Below are 19,554 nucleotides of genomic sequence, written 5' to 3'. Positions count from 1 at the left end.
TTCATCTCGAAACATTTGAATTCATCGAGATTATGCTTGACTTTCTCTCTTTGGTGATTTTATTCAGTCCTATGGGTTTACATTTATCATTATACCAGTCATTTTCAAATGTTTATCTCCAGACCATATCACCAGTCTTCTACATAATGTATTCATTTTGATCTATCACTGGTCTCTCAAACTTAATAAGCTTAAGTCTGAAATTCTGGTCATCCTTGTTCCCGGGTGTACTAGTTTGGTGATACCAGAAAACCAGAAATTATCTATGACACCTCTTTGTCCCTGTAAACATCAAACCCTGTGTATACTACTAACTCAAACCTCTTCTATTTACCCATACCTCTCCATCTCTACAGCTATCACCTTAGCCAAGCTACTTCTCTCCTTAGGGCTGTATCATGTCTCCCGCTTCCATTTTGCTTATGTTTCTCCACTTTATTTTTTCAACATAAAATCCTTAGCATTTGTAATGTAAAATAATGGCATTTTTAATGTAAAAATCATTTTAAATGTAAAATAATGTTAATGTAAAAAAATATTGAATTACTTTCTAAAGACTTTCTATCGAGTATGATTCTGTTTTCACTGAGAGACCTCAATGATAGACATTGCACATACTGCTTAACCAACCTAGCTTTCCTACGATATTCATCCTCATTTCTTCTTCACTGCTGCTCTAGTCACAGTGTGTTTCTGTCTTCTTCTGTAAAATTTTAAACTACTTTCCAGGCTAAATTTTTTTGAACTTGTAATTATCTCTGCATGAAGAAATCTTCCCCTTTTGCATACCTAACCTATTATACTCATTCTTCAGATTTCAGTTGAAATATCACTTTTTAGAAAAAATTATTCCTTGCCCTTCTGGCCTAGATTAAATATTCTAGTGTCTGTTTCATAACATTATTTGGTTTTTCTTTACAACATATCACAATTTTAATTATACAGTAGTTTACAGGTTTTTAATTGTTTGGTTAACATCTGCTTTATTCATAGATTATGTTTATATGATAGCTAGGCTCATATTGGTAGTAGTTTTGCATTTCTAGATTCTAAAATATTGCTTGGCCTATAGCTGGCACTTAATTAATATTTGTTCAATGAATTGCTGGATCTACTGCTAGTTCCAGCTCCAGAGGAGTTTAAATCCCATTGGTACAAAATTAAAGAGAAACACAAAATCGAAAACTAAAATGTGAGCCATGGTCATTAAGAAATACTCTGAGGGAAAGTTTCATAACCTTGCTAGCCATCCATTTCCTCATTATTAAAAGAAGAGTTTAACCCAGATCAAGTCTAAGATCATTTTTTACCTCTAAAATTAAACAATTCTAACTGCTAGCGCAGGAAGAAAAAAAAAATCAATGTGCTCCCAAGTGTCAAGAAAAACTTCATGAAGAAATTTTAAATGATAAAAGCTATAATCGATGGGAAGACGTAGAAATCAACGTACGTATTTTGAGGTAGTGAGATGAACTAGCTGCCTGGAGTAAAGGAGGATTTTGGACTTTTGTGAGAGAGATGATTTGCATGGAGTCATTTTCTAAGGTACCTAAAAATGAGGATATGTGTTTTGAATTAGTTTGAGTAGTCACAAGATACTGTGAGATTTTAAACAATGGTACAACATGAGTGTGAATTATTTTAAAAATAAAGTCTATTCAATTTAATAAAAATGTATTGGTTTTTGGCTGTGTGCTGGACTGTTAGGCACCAGGGATACAAACAAATGAGATATGTCCTTTGCCTCTGTGTACCTCAAAATGGTGGATGACAGTCTTAAGAATGGATAATTATATCACAAAATGTTTAAAAGAAGAAAAATATACATAACGAAAAATACAGTGTGTTCATACGTACTTCATAACAAAAGGTAGCGTTGTATGGTGGAAAGATCATGGATCACATGCATATTATTTAAAAAAACAAGGCTACTTCTAGGAATCTAGCCATTTAGGAGAGATGTAGGTAGAAGTTCAAGATCATTTATAACTGGGTAACTTTATCTTTTTATATCACCTCTCCAAATTTCACTAAAATAAAAGATCGATGAAAGGATTAGAAGCATAAATTTCACAAATATTGGAAAACAGTTCAATCTACAAATGGAATCTAAGTATACAGTTAAACTGAATCAGTGAGAAAACAATGCAAAATTGAATCAAAGATATAAGAGCACTAGCTTCCTCATTTTTGAAAAAATAAATTTCTAACTTTTGCTAAAAATACATCAGATGAATTTAAGATAGTTAAAAGCTAATTTTTCTGAGTCAAGCATTTTTAAGTGCACCATGTATATCATCTCATGTAATACTTGAACAGTCCCTTTAAGATAGGTACTATCATTAGCCCCATTTTAAGCACAAGGAACGGAGACACTAATAGATAAAATAGATTGCCCAAGGTAATAACCTAGCTCATTATGATTTGAACTCAGGGACTCTGGATCATGAACATGACTTCTTAATACTACATTCTACAACCTCTACAAAAGATTGAATGAAGTCTATATAAATGTTGGATTAAAGTTATAATATTAGGAATAATCTATGAAAATTGTTTTTATAGTTTTTATGTCCATGAAAACCTCCCTAAAGCAGGAACCAAAGCCACAAAGTGAAAATATATAAATGTGATTTCAGAAAAATTTCAAAAAGTGTTTTATTGTGAATGATGCTTGAAACATAATGAAATGCAAATGTAAAAATGGAAAGAAATAGTCACAGTGCATACAGTATAAATTGTTAATATTATTAATATACAAAGAGTTTTCACAGATCTCAATAAGAAAAATAGCAAAAAAGCGAAAGATAAGTCTATACTGATTCATAGAAAAAAAATAAGCAAAAGGTCCCCAAATATATTTTTAAATGAGCAGTCATTCATAAGTGAGCAAAAATGCAAATAAAAATAAAGAGACCACTGACATAAACAAAATGTCAACAGTATACAGTGTTGTTGAGGGCACTAGCATACATTTTTGGTGTGTTTACAAATTGCTCCATGACTTCAGGATGGCAATATCTAATATCTATCAAAAAGTTCAATGTGTATTTCCTTTGATAAAGCAAATTCTTTTCTAGAAACTTATCCAGTACAGTGTAGTGGTTAAGGACTTTGCATTCAGAAAAACCTGGATTCAGTTTTTTGCTCTATTGTTATTATATGTGTGCACTTTAAGAAATTCCTCACTTTCAAAAGCCTCAAATTACTCATTTAAAAACAATCTAGCAGTAGTAAAATTACCTCACAGTGTTGTTCTCTAGATTAAATTAAATCATGCATGTAAAGCAATTAACACATTTTAGGAATTGATAAATGTTAAATATTATGATTATTATTAATTATACTATAGATATGTCTTAAGCGCGAAGGAATAGCTTCATGAGAATGTTTATTGTGCTATAAAATTAATAATTTCCACTAATACTATTTAATGCGGTCTTGGAATCACTGCAGTTAAGTAAAATTGTGAAGAATAAATTGGTCCTCAGAAGACAGGAGATGGACAGTGTTGCTCTATGAGAGTAAAGCAGTGTATACAATGAATACAGATTCAGAAAATCTGTGATAGTTAATAAGCAAGCCTTAAAATGATTATTAAGTAGGTACTTTTAATTCTTTAAAAGGATAGAGTAAACACTTGAGATGAACACAAATTCATAAAGAAAAAGTGAACTCTATGTGAAAGTGTCAAGTTGGCATTTCAAAACATCGTATATTTTTATTTCAGAAAAAACATGCCGTTTCCCCCATTTACGAGTATAATTTTGAAATATGACTGGGCAATAGTGTGCTATGATGACTCCAGTGTATTACTAATGATAGAGAGGGAGGAATCTCAACATATAGCAGTAATTTGGATATCAATCTGAATGAGATACGTTCAGTGGGCTGACCAAGGTTCTGCCAGTGAATATGTTCTGCTTAACATTTTTATCAAAGAGTTAGGAGAGTATTTAGAGATATGAATCCTAAATTTGCAGATCTCACAAAATTGCATAGGTTGAGTTATGTAAATAATGTGACCAAGATTTGAAATGACCTAACAGAGTTAAGGCACTATGTTAGAATCAACAAGGAACTGTTTAACAGAAAACTGTAAATTGTTTAAAGTTCAGAATCTCAATTCAACAATTATAGAAATTCATATGACAAATTAGTATTACATACAAAAAAAAAAATATGGTCCCAGATTGTGATGGAACTGTTTTAAAAAAATTCTCATGTTGTTTTACCATCTTGCCATTTTTTTTCAGTGTTCAAATTGTTGTATTCCATTTTAGACACCTCATTTTAAGAGAAACATTGACATATTGAAATATGTCCAGAGGTCATGTGAAAGTGCATTACAGATTTAAAAGTTGAAGGAACCAGGAATGCTTCCCCTGGTGAAAGGAAATTGAGGGGAGACATGATAGGTCTATTCAAACATCTGAAGATTTTCCTCGCAGAACAGTAAACAGAATTGTGATATCTAGTTTAGAGAGCAGCTGAAGAAATATGCAGGAAGACGAAATTCATTTTAGAAGAGATTTTTCTCACAATGAGAGATGTTCAACATTGCAGTAAACTTTTTTTGTTATTAAAATTCTCATAGCTGGAAGTACTTAAGTAGACAGTAGGAAAACTGCCTTAAGGGTTGTGGAAGAGGCTTTGTTTATAGGAAAAAGTTGGATTAAATTATCTCTAGGATTTCTTTTGTAAAAAAAAAAAAAAAGTGAAAAGAATACTAATCTTGAAGGCAGAAGGCTTGCTTCCACATCAAACTTATTCTTCCACTCACACTTGTTTTAAGGTGATTTAGCTTACAGCTGCTTCAGATCCTGAAACACTTGAAAATTGAAAGTGCAAGATTTTGGGGGTAGGAGAAAGTTAATGATACCTAAAAGGAGACTTTTATAGTAATTTTGAAAAGCCAAGTCTTTGCGGTAGAATGGCGAACTTCAACTCAGTTGAGAAAAGGAATTTCAGAGACAGGAATCCTTCATATTGAACACTTCTTTTACTCTTATATTTCCAGTTACATTTTTTAAGTCCTATTCATCTCCCAATGAGCTATGGGTGTTTAAAATTTTGTAGTTCTTTAATAGAAACATCGTAGATACAAAGGGACAAAAAAAAAAATCTTGATAATTCAACCTACTCTCATTTCAATCATCATATGTCTTGTTTTTACATGTTCTCTCCAGTCAGTTTACTTGTTAAGCTTTCTTTAAAGGACATGTTTCTGGCTTCCAGGACTCAGAAAACAAAAAATAGATATACTTAATTCTAGATGTTTTTATCAAATCAAACCATATGAATCTAGATATGGGAAACTTTTCATGAAACTCAAGCATTATTAATTTAGTCCTTGATCACAAAGGATTTTTCCAGTTTAATTTTGTAACCTCTGTTTCACAAGGAGCCAAAACAAACAAACAAACAAAAACAGAAATAACATTGTAGAATAGGTCAAATTTGAAACCTAAACACTTCTGTCCATCTCCTGATGACTTCCCTTCATGGACACTCTGCTCCACCCCCACAAGCCTATAGTACTGTCAAGCTCCCCTACTGTATCAGAATTATTATTGAGTAGTTACTGTGATAATGAGTGAAACTCTTTTTCTACTGAGGATGATCTCTTTACTTTCCTCAAGGAAACTTTATTATCTAGCTGTATATAGTAAAAGCTACCTCAGATCCTGAAACACTTGAAAGTTGAGAGTTGACGATATATTCTTAATGTTTTCTGAAAGTACTTTTGGCAACTTCCAGACAAGGTTAGGTCCTAGATTAGTATGCTCTCACCCTATATTTTTAAATTTTTTTTTAGCTCTTAATCATAATTGAATTTAATTAGCTGTTTATATCAATATAAATTTTAATATCCATCTGCCTGCATTGAATAAATATTCCTTGAAGGCAGACACTATGTCTGTCTGGTTCAGTATTTTAATTCCAAGATGTATCCCAGTGCCTGAATCATAAGAAATGCTCAATGATTGCTGAATGAATACCATTTTGATTCTGAAAACATGAGAGACGAGCTAAAAAGAACCTGTATGTGTACTAATTGTATATATAAATGAAAAAATTCTAGAAGAATCCAATGGTGTATTGATGTGAATTAGTTTTTAATTATATAACACCTAGAAGTGCCATACTGCTTTTTCTCCACCCACCACACTTTTAACCCCCAGTCTGTACCCTGAACCACTGGCAGGTATAAGAAAACCCAAGCAATCTTGCCTTGGATAAGAATCACTTGAGGCTTAACTTAAATTTAGCTTCCTCTGTGGGATCAGACTGACACCACCTCTTCAGGACTTTGCCTGAGAGCCTTTCTTGGCCTCACCCTTTTCCAATGCTACCTCCTCCAGTCCCTTACCAGTCTCCCAAGGGAGGACTTCCTCAATCAAACACTTGCACGCTAATTCTCATTTTCTGATTTGCTTATAGTGTACCTGACCTTAGACTAACTTTTTCTCCTTCTATTTGCAACATCTTGATGATTATCTTAAACTCAGTTGTTCTCAGTAGCAATTATGAATAAAATCATTACCTCTCAAGAATTATTTTAATTCAAGAACTAGATATTCCTTCAAAATTTTTACCTCACTGATTTTTATAGAATCTCTTTAAATCTCAAGTATTTCTATACAACATTAGTTTTGCAAAATGACTAGAAAAGAGTCTTATCAACATTCATCTTCTCAAATAAAGAGGTCTCAAACATTACTGGGAATAAGAGCTAAACTAACCATAACACACGATAACATTACATATTAGTTTTAGTCTAATTGAAATACCTTTTAAGAGTTCAATTTTGAATAGATTTGGACAATAATAATGACGATGAAGTACGATATTGTAACACTCCAGTTATTCCCAGCCATAGTTTTAAGCAGAGGCTGACAAATTTATGAATCTATGACAATAAGAAATGATACATTGGGACTTAAATGAGAAACTTTATACCTAGTTTCATTTGAGAACTGAGTACCAAAGGTTCCAAGATAAGAGATTTATTTTTTATTTCACTTCACAGGCAAGCTGAACTTTTAATTAGAAAATATTTATTATTTTTTATGTCTGCAAAAGGCTTTGCTTTTACTGGAGAAGTCTCGTTCTTCATTAAAAGTGTAAAAGGCATACTAGCCTATCAGATTGTTAGAATAGATATTAAAATATTTAAAGGGCTGCTTCTAATCCATCATCTCTGGCCCTTACCCCTAGCCTAGGTCAAGTGAAAATGATCTAAATTCTTTGGCATGAAATTTTAGAAAATTCTTTCTATAATCCACCTAACTAATTTTCCTAATTATAGAGAGCTTGCATTCATTTTTAAAGTTAATTGTTCTGTTTTTCATACACAATATGCAAACTTAAAGAAGCATTTGCTCTTTATTTATTGAGTTAATTATAAACATATTTTGAGTATCTACTAGGTTTATGGGACTGTCCCAGGTAGTGGGCCAAAGTCATGAATTAGACACAATATCTGCTCTCAAGAAGCTCAAGTCTTAATGTAGAGGCTCTTGTGTATAAAAGCAACAAAAAGACTAAATCAGGAAAAATAAAAATGCATCCAGATCATAGATTTTTTAAATTATCTATTGAAAATAGATGTATTGACTTGTTGTAAACTTAGCTTACTAATATTAACAAAAGAATGGCAATGAAAACATGGTACTGTTTTATAGCTACCTAATGAAAGTATAGGACATATATTATAGAAGTAGCATTCTTAAAGCAATTTCCCACCTTTCATCTGGAAATTAGGCCTTACTATGAAGTTCAGACTGAATGTATGCCTAGGAGCTGACTTCCCAGGAGAGAGTCTTGATCTGAGACTTGCAGGATATTGACATAAAATTGCAAGTTATGTTACTGTTTGGGAGAGATTTGAACTCTAGTGTCACCTCAGTGGCATGGGAGGTGGGTAACAATGCAGAAGCGCAGTTAGCATTTTTCCTCGATTCTTCCCCACTGACGGAGCAAAAAATCATGGGTCAGCGAGATTTAGAAAGATTTATTAAAGGTATATTTTAGAAGGAGACAGACCACATTAAGGAAGGCTGCAGCTTGGGGAATTTGGAAGGCAAAAAGATAAAAAATACAAAAAGATAAAAGAAATACAAAAAGATAAAAGAAAAGAAAAAGTATACCTCAGGAGACGGGCAGGTTTTCAGCCAAGAGAGATGTAACCATGCAGAAGTGGGAAGGTATCTTTGGGCCACGATGGGTGGTTACTGTTCCTAGGTGATTGGCATGTGAGGTCTTTTTGACTGGCACGTGGCTGCTGTATAACACTTTGCTTACAGTGCATGTTCTTATACAGAATTCAATCTGTTATAATTAGATTCGTAAACTTCCAGGCATAAACATGGATTATAATGATGGTATAATGAGACTGAGGTTGTGGGCAGATTAGGGTAGTACATTCTGTGTGCATATCTATGGCTGGATTAAACTAGCTACAGGTTATGGCCCTTCAGTTTTTTGTCTTCCAGGATACAGGACAGATTCTTTAACTACCAATGGAGTGTTCTTTGAGCAGTCTTTAGGCTGGGCGGCCATTCTTTAGTTCCCCTGTTGCTCATATCTAACTAGCTACCTAACAGATTTTATTAATAAATATATATTCAATTTACCTTCTGTTTTTGTCAAGTGGTATTGTTTTTTTATCTATGGAAGTGATATAATGTTTTCTTTTAAAAATACATATATTTAAGCAAACATAATGATCTGATTTAAAGAAATGTATCAAAAATTTAACAGTACAAGAACAAACACAGATATAAAAGAATCTCAACTGAAATTCGAAGATATTTCTCGTCATGCCGTTTCTGCCAATACTCTGGTTTGTTTTCATTCTGATTTTAGCTTGTTACTAATTTCTAAAATGAGACCTCGAATACTGACCCACTAAGCATTTGATAAGTACAGTATGGTATTTCATTAAAATGTAAATTAGATTAAGTGCTTAGGAAACATACAAGGGAATATGTAAATAATGAAGAACAATGAGAAGCAATCTCTTTCCCTTAGGAACTTTACATCTCTAATAGTTTGAACCTTATCCACGGTCATGAATCTAGCTAGGAAACACTCTCAGAAAAAAAAAAAAAAAAAATGGAAATGATCCAATGAGCTGAGGGCAGCAAATGTCATCCAAAGATAAGAAAGCTATCGGGGAATGCTATTGTATTTAATAAAGGAACTGTACCAGGATTAAAAGGTTTGGATGTTTACCCCTAATTGGATTACATAGCACATTAATGTGTTTCTCCTTGAGTTTGTCTTTCGGGAGATGTGTAAGTCAGAGATCAGTTCAAGAGACAGAAACCTGTCTATGACTAGTTTAAGCAAAAGAGGCAATAGAATTTTCCCCATTGGTTTCAGGAAAACATTCCCAGGAAGGATTCTTAGTGGGTCACATACCCTATCTGGACTATTCCCTGAGACTAAGGATTGATTTTTTTCTCAGCCTGTATCATCTGTGGCATAGACAGGTTGAAATGTATTCATAGGAGATCATAGAGTGTATTGGCAGATTAGAAGAAAAAGTCACTCAAAGAAGTCTATATGTAAAGTAATTCAAAAGGATTAAGTAGCAGGGAAACCATGGAATTTGCCACCATGAGGTAAAAGCTTTTAATTGCATGGGCTTGTTGGGTTATAATCAAACTCCCATCCTTCTCCTCATTCTGGTCTTCCCAAAGTCATTCAAAACAACATTTCGCCTACAAAAAGCTTGTCTCAGGTGCCAGCCTACTAATAACCTTCCACAGCAGTGGATTTCAACAAATGCCAGTTCTTTTTTGAAATATACTTCTTTTCAATCCAAGATAACATTCTCAATGTTTTTGATTGTTTGTTTTCTTTTCTTTGATAACCCCTTCTGGTCTCTTTTGTTAACTTCCCTTCCTCTGCTTTATGCCTTAAATAATAATTTCCTCAAGGGCTCTGTTTTCAATCTTCATGTTTTCTCATTCAACACTCTTTTAATGATAATGTAATTAAAATAAGAATCATAACTGACTTGCATGAAGTTTGTTGTTGTTATTGTTTATTATCAAGTACTCCTACATGCCAGGTATTATAATAAGTGATAGAAGCTAATTATAATAAGCTTAGAACGGAGATTTGATTCTTTTTACTCCTGGTTTTGAATTCTACCTGTATGCTATTAACTCCCAAATATGTGCCTCCTAGATCCAGTCCTACATACTTATGTTACTGTTGGGATCTGAACTTCCACATTGCCCTGGTAACACTGGAGAGTCTCAGTTCTTTTCACTGATACAGAAAGACTTGCAGCCCTGTGAGTTTTAGAAAAGGTAAGATTTATATTAAAGGTACATTTTGAGGTAGAAACAGGTCACACCTAAACAGGTTACAACTGAGAAGAAATGGAAAGTATGCTCCAAGTGAGGGGTAGGTTATAGTGAGAAGGCTATAACAATGCAGAAGTGAGAAGGTATGTATTATATTAGGGCTTCAATGGGGGTTTACAAAAGTGTTCCTCAGTGATAGGTATGTGAGATCATTCTGATTGACATTTGGCTGTTATATTACTACCTGCCTACTGTGCATGCGGTTACCCAGAATTCAGTCTGTTGTAATTAGATTTATGAACATCCAGGCATAGGTATGATATAATAATGATGGTATAGTGAGGCTGAGGTGAAGACTGGGCCAGAGTAATCCTTACTGCACAAGCATTTGTGGCCGGACTAAACCAGCTATAGATTTATGGCCCTCCAGTCCTGCACCTTCCAGGTTGCAAGAGTAATTTTTTAACTACAAAATGGGTGTTCTTGGGGAGGTCTTTGGGTGGTCTCCGGGCTGAGCCTTTGCTCCTTTGTTCCTCCACTGTTCATGTCTATCTAACCACCTAACACTTATATTTTCAAGAAAGCAATGTACTCTTCTCCAAGTGGCTCATTTCAAACTCAAGGTGTCCCAAACCAGATCCATGCAAAAACTTCTCTGCCCCTGTGTTTTGTATCTCAGTAACCATCAGTGTCATCTGCTGGTCATCTCAACTGCAAGTCATCGTTGGTTCTTCCTTCCTCATTGGCCACAGCACATTAATTCTAACTACAAAATGTTACCTGTTTTCCATTTTTATTTCCTCTGCCTTTGCTTTAGTACAAATCCAATTTAATGACTATTTTTGTAAATAAAGTTTTATTGGAATATAACCACTCTTGTTAATTTACATTAATTATGTTCTGTGGCTGCTCTCATAATATAATTACAGTTGAATAGTTGCAAGAGAGAATTTGTACTCAGTGTAAAATATTTACTCTAGCCCTTTATAGGAAAAGCTTGCTAAATCCTACAGTAGCACAAACACTCATTATCCTTCATCTAGACCAATGCAGTGGCACTCTATGTTGTCTCTTAGTGCCCATTCACCCAGGCCCCAAACTTCCTTCTACATCTACCATTGTTTATATTTGCATACTCAATTCTTGCCATGTTGCAGTCTCAGTTGAAAACCAAATAATGAAAAAACCTTTGATGACTTTCCATTGCCTAGATCAAAATAAATAAATAAATAAATAAGTTTAATCTCTAAATCTGTTATGTATCACTGCCTAAAAAACTACTCTAAAATTTAATGATTTTGTGGGTTGACTGGACAGTTCTTGTGCAATTCTCACATGGTGGGACTTGTATGGCTGCAGGCAACTGACAGGGAAGATAAAAACTAGGATGCTGGAATGGCTGAGTCATTTTTTTTCTATGTAGTTCCTGCTAGAAAACCAACCTAAGCTTCTTACATTATGGCTGAATTCTAAGAGAAAAGCCCCAGAGCACATTCATTTTTCAGCTTTTACACACACTTACTGGTGGCATAACGTGTAAAGCAAGTCACATGACAAGCCCAAGATCAATATGGGAGCAGACTATATAAGATGTCAGTCTACCACATACCCCCTTAGCATACCTTTAAGACTTTTACCAATCTGACCTTAGATTACAGTTTTCAATTCCATTTATGATGCATCAAATTTAGCATCCCTTTTAAAAAGGTTATCAATTCTTCTTTGAACAAATTCAGTTAATATGCATTTTCTTACATTCATGCTTTTACTCATTCTTATTTCTTGAATTTCTTTCCTTCTCCTACCTAGTTCCCCCAAGCCATGCCTGCCAATCCTAAGAATTCATCAAGATATGCTTAAAATCTACCCTCCTCTCTGAGACCTTGTCTCACTCTCTTCAGACTTGATATTTCCTCTCTACCAGCATGTAACACACATAACTAGCACAACAATTATCACCTTGTAGCACCTTTCTGTACATTTGTCTCCTACCTTGTAAGAAAATGTTAGGATAATAACTTTTTCTTAATCAAAATTGTGTATGTTCAAAGCCCTAAAATAACATCATCTATTTTAAGACAACTTGAATTCCATCAGTGACCAGGCTTGGAAGTACAGTGGGGACTTGGCACTATGAATCATTCAACATGCCAAAGACAATACAAAATCCTATTTTCTTTTGCAGAGCAATTTCTAATTATGTGAGATTATTTTTTTTAAGAATGTATAATTCATGGTGGTTGCAGAGGAAAATTTTGAGCTTTATTTCAAGTTGCAGGAAACAGAGATGAGGCCAAAATCATTGGCACATAAAATGGAATGGGATTATGAGTTTATTCAACCTAGGAAGAAGGTTTTATCTGTGATAATGCCTTAGTTTCTTGCTAAGTAACATGGACATTAAAAAACATTTTTTTTAAAGCCCAAAGTGGTTTCTTTCTTCCTTTTTTTCTTTCTTCTATGTTTTCTCTCTCTCTCTCTCTTCCTCCCTCCCTCCTTTCTTTCCTTCTTCCTTCCTTCCTTCTTTCTTCTTTTCTTTCTTTTCTTTCCTTTTTATTAAGTATTATCAGGTAATTTCAACTCAAGAGGCATTGTTAAGCACTTCCTGTTGAATGTATGGCAATGTAACAGTGACTTGGAAAAAATGAAAGTGTACTTATATATGGTCACACAAAGACACTCATAGAAATCTGAAGGTACCTCTATATCATTAAGAAGTTTCTCAAGGGAAAAAATATTATATCATATGTGACACATGACAGAAGATGACCAATTACTGCTACAAAAGAATGAAAGTTCTGAGAACAGGAAGTGAGAAATTCCAGAGTAGAATTAGTTATAACTGTAATTCTAAATATCTTACTTTAAGAGATAAAAACTATTATAAAAATTACACAAATTACAAAATTTTGGCTAAATAGTAACTTTATATCAGACATCAAACATAGTAAGCCCTCAGGTAGAATATAGTCTAAAGATGTGCTTTTTTACTGGATTGTTAACATTAAACAAAACAAAACGAAACAAAAAAACAGGAGATTGCAAGTAAAAAATTGAATTTGGACTTATGAGTTATTGTGAATTATTAGAAATTTGGCAACATGAAGTCTATATTCCTTTATGCCAATAGCTGGCTTGAGCTAAAGTATTAGATGTCCTGTTAGGCAGGGTGAGGCCTATCCTGCTTCTTTCCTCCAACATACACTCTAGTGCATTGCACCTGCCCCACTTTACGTGATTTACTTAGCTCTTGAAAGCGTTGGAGTTAGCAAGCCTGAAATGTTTAAACTTTATTCTGTCTGGAAAACAAACTAAACTCATGGAAATAACATTCATATATTCTCTAATGTTGAAATAGTCTTAGATACCGTTCCTTTACCAGTTAACTATTATTGTCTCCAATATTATGTATCTAAATTATCAGAAAGTCTAGTTGAGAAGATCTTTGTTGATCTTGAGAATTTTTTTTTCTTTTAAATGGTACCTATTAAATTTTCCTCCCTATGAAATGAAGTAATTTCTTTGACCAGCTGCTTGTGTCTGATGTAGAAAGAGAATCACACCAGAGGAAGTAAATTAGCATTTTAGCAAGAATATATTTTTGTTTGTTGTTCTGTATTTAAGGTAGGTGCTAGGCAGATTTGTGGATGACAGAACATTCTTGAATACCATTTAAACTTTCTCCAATGAATGGAAGGAGTTGGGGCAGAAGGTAACATGTGAGAAGATAATATATAGAATACTGATTTGAGTAAAGTAGGATGTTTTGGTTAACAAAACATTATTTCAGAAAGATAATATATTATTACATGGAAAGTTATAGCACTTTTATAGTTACAGATCAATCAGTTACCAACAATAATGTAAACATAACACACAGATAAATTCCTAAATTCACCAAAAAAAAAAATATCACTATTTTTGTACACCTTCCAGTCATATCTAACTTGGACTCGTATGCCTTTAAATTTTGGTTTTTGTTTCAACTCTAATTAATTAGTTATAAATTACCAAAATGAGAGACATAATTGAAGCAATAATAACAGAGTTTTACCAACAATACTGTGAAAACTTAACAGAAACCCTTGAAATTTGTTTAATTTGTATTCTAATGGATTGTCATAGCTATAGAATATAACTTATTTGATGGCAATTGCTATTCATAATAGGAACTCTTTATGAAAATTGGATATTTGAGTTAAACTACATTCATAGCCAAGAATAAAATCTATTTGATCCATAAGACAGACTTCAGAAATTATGTTCAATCTTGAGAAATCTACATTAGAAGATAAATTAAGAATGGTCTTTCAAGATTGAATTTATTATTTTGTTTTGTGTAACTTTAAATTTCTGTCATTTACCACACTGTAACTTCTAGAGCCTAGATACAGACATTTTATATTGTTAAACACAATGTATGCCTCCTTTTAGTTAAGTAGATATATCATTATTATTTGGGGCCAAAAAATTTTTCTCCTAAAATCACTAGAATTATAAAAAATTTGCTTTGTAAAGTCTCTTTAAAATAGTAGTTTTATAGAAAGTATTCTAGGCTTTAAGATAATTATCTTCAAATGGCTTAAAATCTTGACTAATGTGACATTAAGATTTGTAACATTCGCATAAATTGTTTTTCTCTTACCTTGCAGGACTTCATCTTTGTACTGAATTATATATGCTTCAAGTTTCCCTTCTATTATCACACCCCTGCGTGTACTTAAATTATTTATCTAATATTGGATTTATATGAGTATAGATCATGGAGCCAGACAAATGAGAGATACTAAAAAGAAAGTTGTCTAAATGCAACAGCTATGTAATACATACTTTATATACATACTTATGAATTGGGTAAAGTTTTCAGCTCATGTAAACTTTAATCACTTAGGTTGTCAATAAAATATGAGCATTTCGAAATATAATTTAAAAGCAACCATTAATATGTAAACTTAGGGCATTAGAAAATTGTACTGCTTTGTACACAATGAAATTTGGTAATTAATGAGAGGATAAAACTATCCTTTAATTAGCAATGTTTACGTCAATACTAGATGTAGAAAGAAAAATGCTCTTTACTTTGAAATACATTGTTTATTTGTAATATCATAACAACCTAATGTTCAAGTTTCATTATGGAGATATATATGTTTAAACACTGCCTAAGAATAATTTTAGTGATATTTTCAATACTTTTTGACAGCGGATCACAGATAGACAAAACATTTATCTCTAATGTCTAGTGAGGGGTCCCTTCATATAGCAGGAAAATAAACTAAGTGATACTTAAATGTCTTCCAACTTGAAACACCCTATAATGAAAAGGATTGTTGCATCCAATTGTAATTATTTGTATGATATTACAGCTAAAACTGTTTAATTTTAAGGGAGGCAACATCATTTGTGTTAAAGAGCATGGCTTCAAAAGCTAGAGTCCTTAACTTTAATTCTTGGCTTAGCTTTGTACTAGCTGTGCAAGTTTAGCCATTACATAACCACTTTGTGCCTCAGTTTCTTCATTTTAAAAAAGGTATAAAAATTACACCAACTTCATAAGTGCTCCATAATAATTAAATGAAATTAATAGGTGCAAAATGCTCAGAACAACTCCATATCAATGTTTCATCAAAAAAAAAATTTTTTTTTCTGTAATTGTGTATTAGCTTAAATAAGACCCATTTTAATCCTCAGAACTGTATATTTGTGCCCATCATAATTTAGAAATATATTTCCTGCTAGGCAAAGTAATAATTGAAGCCTAACAGCAACTTACTTTGTGACCTTGGGTAAGTCATTTAATAATCCTTGAGCTTCATTTTCTCCAGCTATGAAATGGCAAAGTTGGTCTTCATGATTTTTGAAAGATCTTCAATCTTCTAGAAAATCTGTGATTCCATAGATTCATTCTGCTACATTCAAGCAGAATATTTTATATTAACAATAGACCAGTAGAAATCAAAACAAGTAATTTATTATGGTCCTTGACAAACAATAGATGATCAAAACTATGGAAAGAAATGCATGTTTACATATATCTTTATTTTCTCATATTGCAATTTTCATAGACAGGAATACCGTATCATGTGGATTAATTAGGTATAAAACTGGGCCCAACAATGTATTGATTTGCACAGTCATTGCAGTTTTATGCAAATTGGAAATTTCCGACTTAGTCTGAAGGCATCAGGAAGGGCTCTACAAAACTCAAATATAAATTTGTTTTAGCTATAAGTACAACCCTCCCTCATTATTCTACCAACATGTAGACTTAATTAGATTTTGTCAAAATCTGGGTTTATTTTATTTTATTTGGCATGAAAAGTCTGCATATAGAGACATTCAAAGAATAGTGACCAAGAAGATTAAATTGAGATTGTGTTAAAGGTTACAAATAAGTCAGTTTTGCTCAAAATATTGATTTATTGATACAAAGGATTCGGAGTTCGGGTTATTAATATTGGTTATTAGTAAAGCCGAAAGAGAGCATTTCCACAAGACAGCCTTATATTTCTGTAAAACTATTTTAGGTTATCTCAAATCTAGCCTTGGCACTGATAAATTACAAAAACTACAAAGCAATAACATTACTGCATTGAACACATTTCTAACATATAGCCGTCTTATTTCTATCCTTACTAATATAACAGCAAGGCAGTATATCATAAATATCACTTGAAGATTGAAAGAGAAGTTTGATTAAACTCTTCTAACCCTCTATCTAGAAGGACAGAATTAAGGAAGTACTTGTATCTTTAAAAGAGAACTGTAAAAAAATATGATAAATGTGTATCTTAGAATTGTGATTCATAATGACTCCCAGGAGTACTTTAAAATTTGGTGTACTTTGGTCTATGGCTGACTAACAGCATTTTCCCCAGACTTAGTGAATTGAGAGAGAGCTAGAAGCAAATGGAAGCTATGCTGTACTGTATGCCTGAGGAGAGATGCAAGTGAGATGGAAGGAGCAAGAGATGAGGAGAGGACACACATGGGGCAGACTGAGAGTTTCTCAGGATCACTAGGCTCCTCCAGCCCTCGAATCTGCTCCAGAGTCCTTGGAGCACTCCTGTTCCCAGCATCTTTCCAATAAATTTCCCCTTTAGCTTAAGGAAATTCAAATAAGGTTTCTGTTACTGGTCAACCAAAGGAGCCCTAATTTAGGTCACATTTGTCAAGACACTACTCCTTTGAAATCATAGTAACTCTGTAGCCGCCTCAAATTTTTAGTTTCTTTAAAACTATTTACAGAGGGTCTGGTTTATCTATTTTATTACAAATACATAACCAGTATGAGAAAGCATCATGTATTAAAATATTTAAACTTATCTACCTTTCACCCCTTGCAATTTAAATTTTAAACTTACTGGATACCTTCTGTCCTGTATAAAATAATCACAGGATTTTGAATGCAAATTCCTATCGTTGAATGGTTCTAATTCCTTCCCAAGAAGATTTCAACTTCTTTGCATCATGCTTAGAATATTTCTGTGAAGCAGTCACAATGAATATTCACCACAAAACAACTCTGCAATAATTGTAAACTTGAAGAATAAATGGTGCCTTAACAACTGTAGCAAAGACTCTCGTGAGAAAGTTTTGTGGAAATTAGCTTTACAAAGTATTATAAACCACAACTGGTGCAAATTCCCAGCTGGTTCTCTATGCTTAGTATTCATTGAATTCTCAGTCTTCGTTTATTAATTGATTCACCTAAGTCTCCATCAAATGCATTAGTGTCCTGAGTTAACTTAGCCTGAACCATCTGAATTTGATTCTCTGACACACAAAGAATTAAGATCACCTGATGCCATGAAAACTGCCCGGCATATTTTAAACTTCATTCAAATTCATAACTTCAGTGGTCATTCCTTTGCAAAACTTGTATACTAGAATATGTTAAGTGGAGCTTCCAGAATTTAAATAAGAATTGATATGTCTGACCGGATCTGTAGATATTATAGGACATGCATTTACAGTGTTTTACTGATGCCAAGAGCATTCTGCCTGTGTTACGAGCAGAATTTGTATTAGAAGTCGCTGCTTTCATTTCTATGACATGTACTGATGCAATCTCTCTGGCCTAGGCTTTTTCTTGGACCATTATAAATTGTCAATTTGGTTCAGTCTCTAGTCCCCATTGGAGGGCTTCCTCATGACCTCTGCACACAATGATCTTGCAACATGCCTGCTAATAAATCCTCTAAATTACAGCATTGAGAAAAATAGCACAGCTCTGAAATATCAGCAGCAATGTCCTCACCAAGCTATGGATCCAATTGGTGGAATTTAAGTCTCAGAACAATAACTAGTAATGCTACTTTGGTGTGAACTTCCAATAACCTTGCAGATTCATCAAATGCTTTATCTTTACCCGAGGCAAGGGTATTGAGAGATCCTGTTATAACAATGTACAATTCTGATTAAAGCCTTCTATTTTATGTTACATAAATACAATATTAGTGAAAATTAAAATAGAGAAGAATCACCAGTCCTCACAACCATAATAATAATTCCACCCCAGAGACACTTCTGGCATTTTGTGTACAATGTCCCTTAGCAAATGAAGAAACTACAGTAAGCCAGCTGTCAAGAAATTCTTACATATGGCAAAAGGCAGCCAGTCTTCCTTTGATATTTATTTGATTACAGAGTACGTGGAGGCTGAGAGCTGTTATGCAATAGTGGCAAAGTGGTGGAGTCGGGGTTGGAAGGTTTTCCTTGTTTTCACACTTGACACATCCCCACCCCAGTCCTTTTTGTGTATGGCAGCCGTAGCAATGTTTAAAATATGATATTGTCAATACATTATTAAAAGTCTCTCAAAACTTTTCTTTGTTTTAGTATAAAATTCAAATGTTTAACATGGCTAGAATCAAATATCTATCTGCCTCCTCTCATGCTAAAAAAAACAAAAACAAACCAAAAAATACTCTCTGGAGATACCAACCTCACCAGGAAGCAGACTAAATTATATTAATTCTCCCTATGTGTTCTGGATTGATCTTAGAATCTCAAATTGGAGTAATTTTATCAATCAAAGTTATGGCCATAGTTAATGAAACGAGTATCTATCTAAGAATATACATGAAAATGCTTTTACTCTAACATTCACTCTGACGGGATATCTGTGCATTAACTGTCCTTATTCTTTAATGTATGTGTGTTAGTTCTTGATTTCAACACATACATACACATACACACACACATATATACATATATATAATTTAGA

At 33.3% G+C, this 19,554-nt stretch overlaps 1 protein-coding gene across 1 annotated transcript in view; it reads left to right on the top strand.

Moving 5' to 3' along the window:
- LRP1B (LDL receptor related protein 1B) overlaps window positions 1–19,554 on the top strand; it is a 1,647,539-nt gene that overhangs the window by 410,449 nt on the left and 1,217,536 nt on the right. The gene's annotated exons all lie outside the window — the stretch shown is intronic.

This window comes from Pteropus medius, unplaced genomic scaffold (assembly GCF_902729225.1).
Source record: "Pteropus medius unplaced genomic scaffold, Ma_sr-lr_union100, whole genome shotgun sequence".
Taxonomy (NCBI): domain Eukaryota; kingdom Metazoa; phylum Chordata; class Mammalia; order Chiroptera; family Pteropodidae; genus Pteropus; species Pteropus medius.
This window is presented reverse-complemented; position numbering and strand designations above follow the sequence as displayed.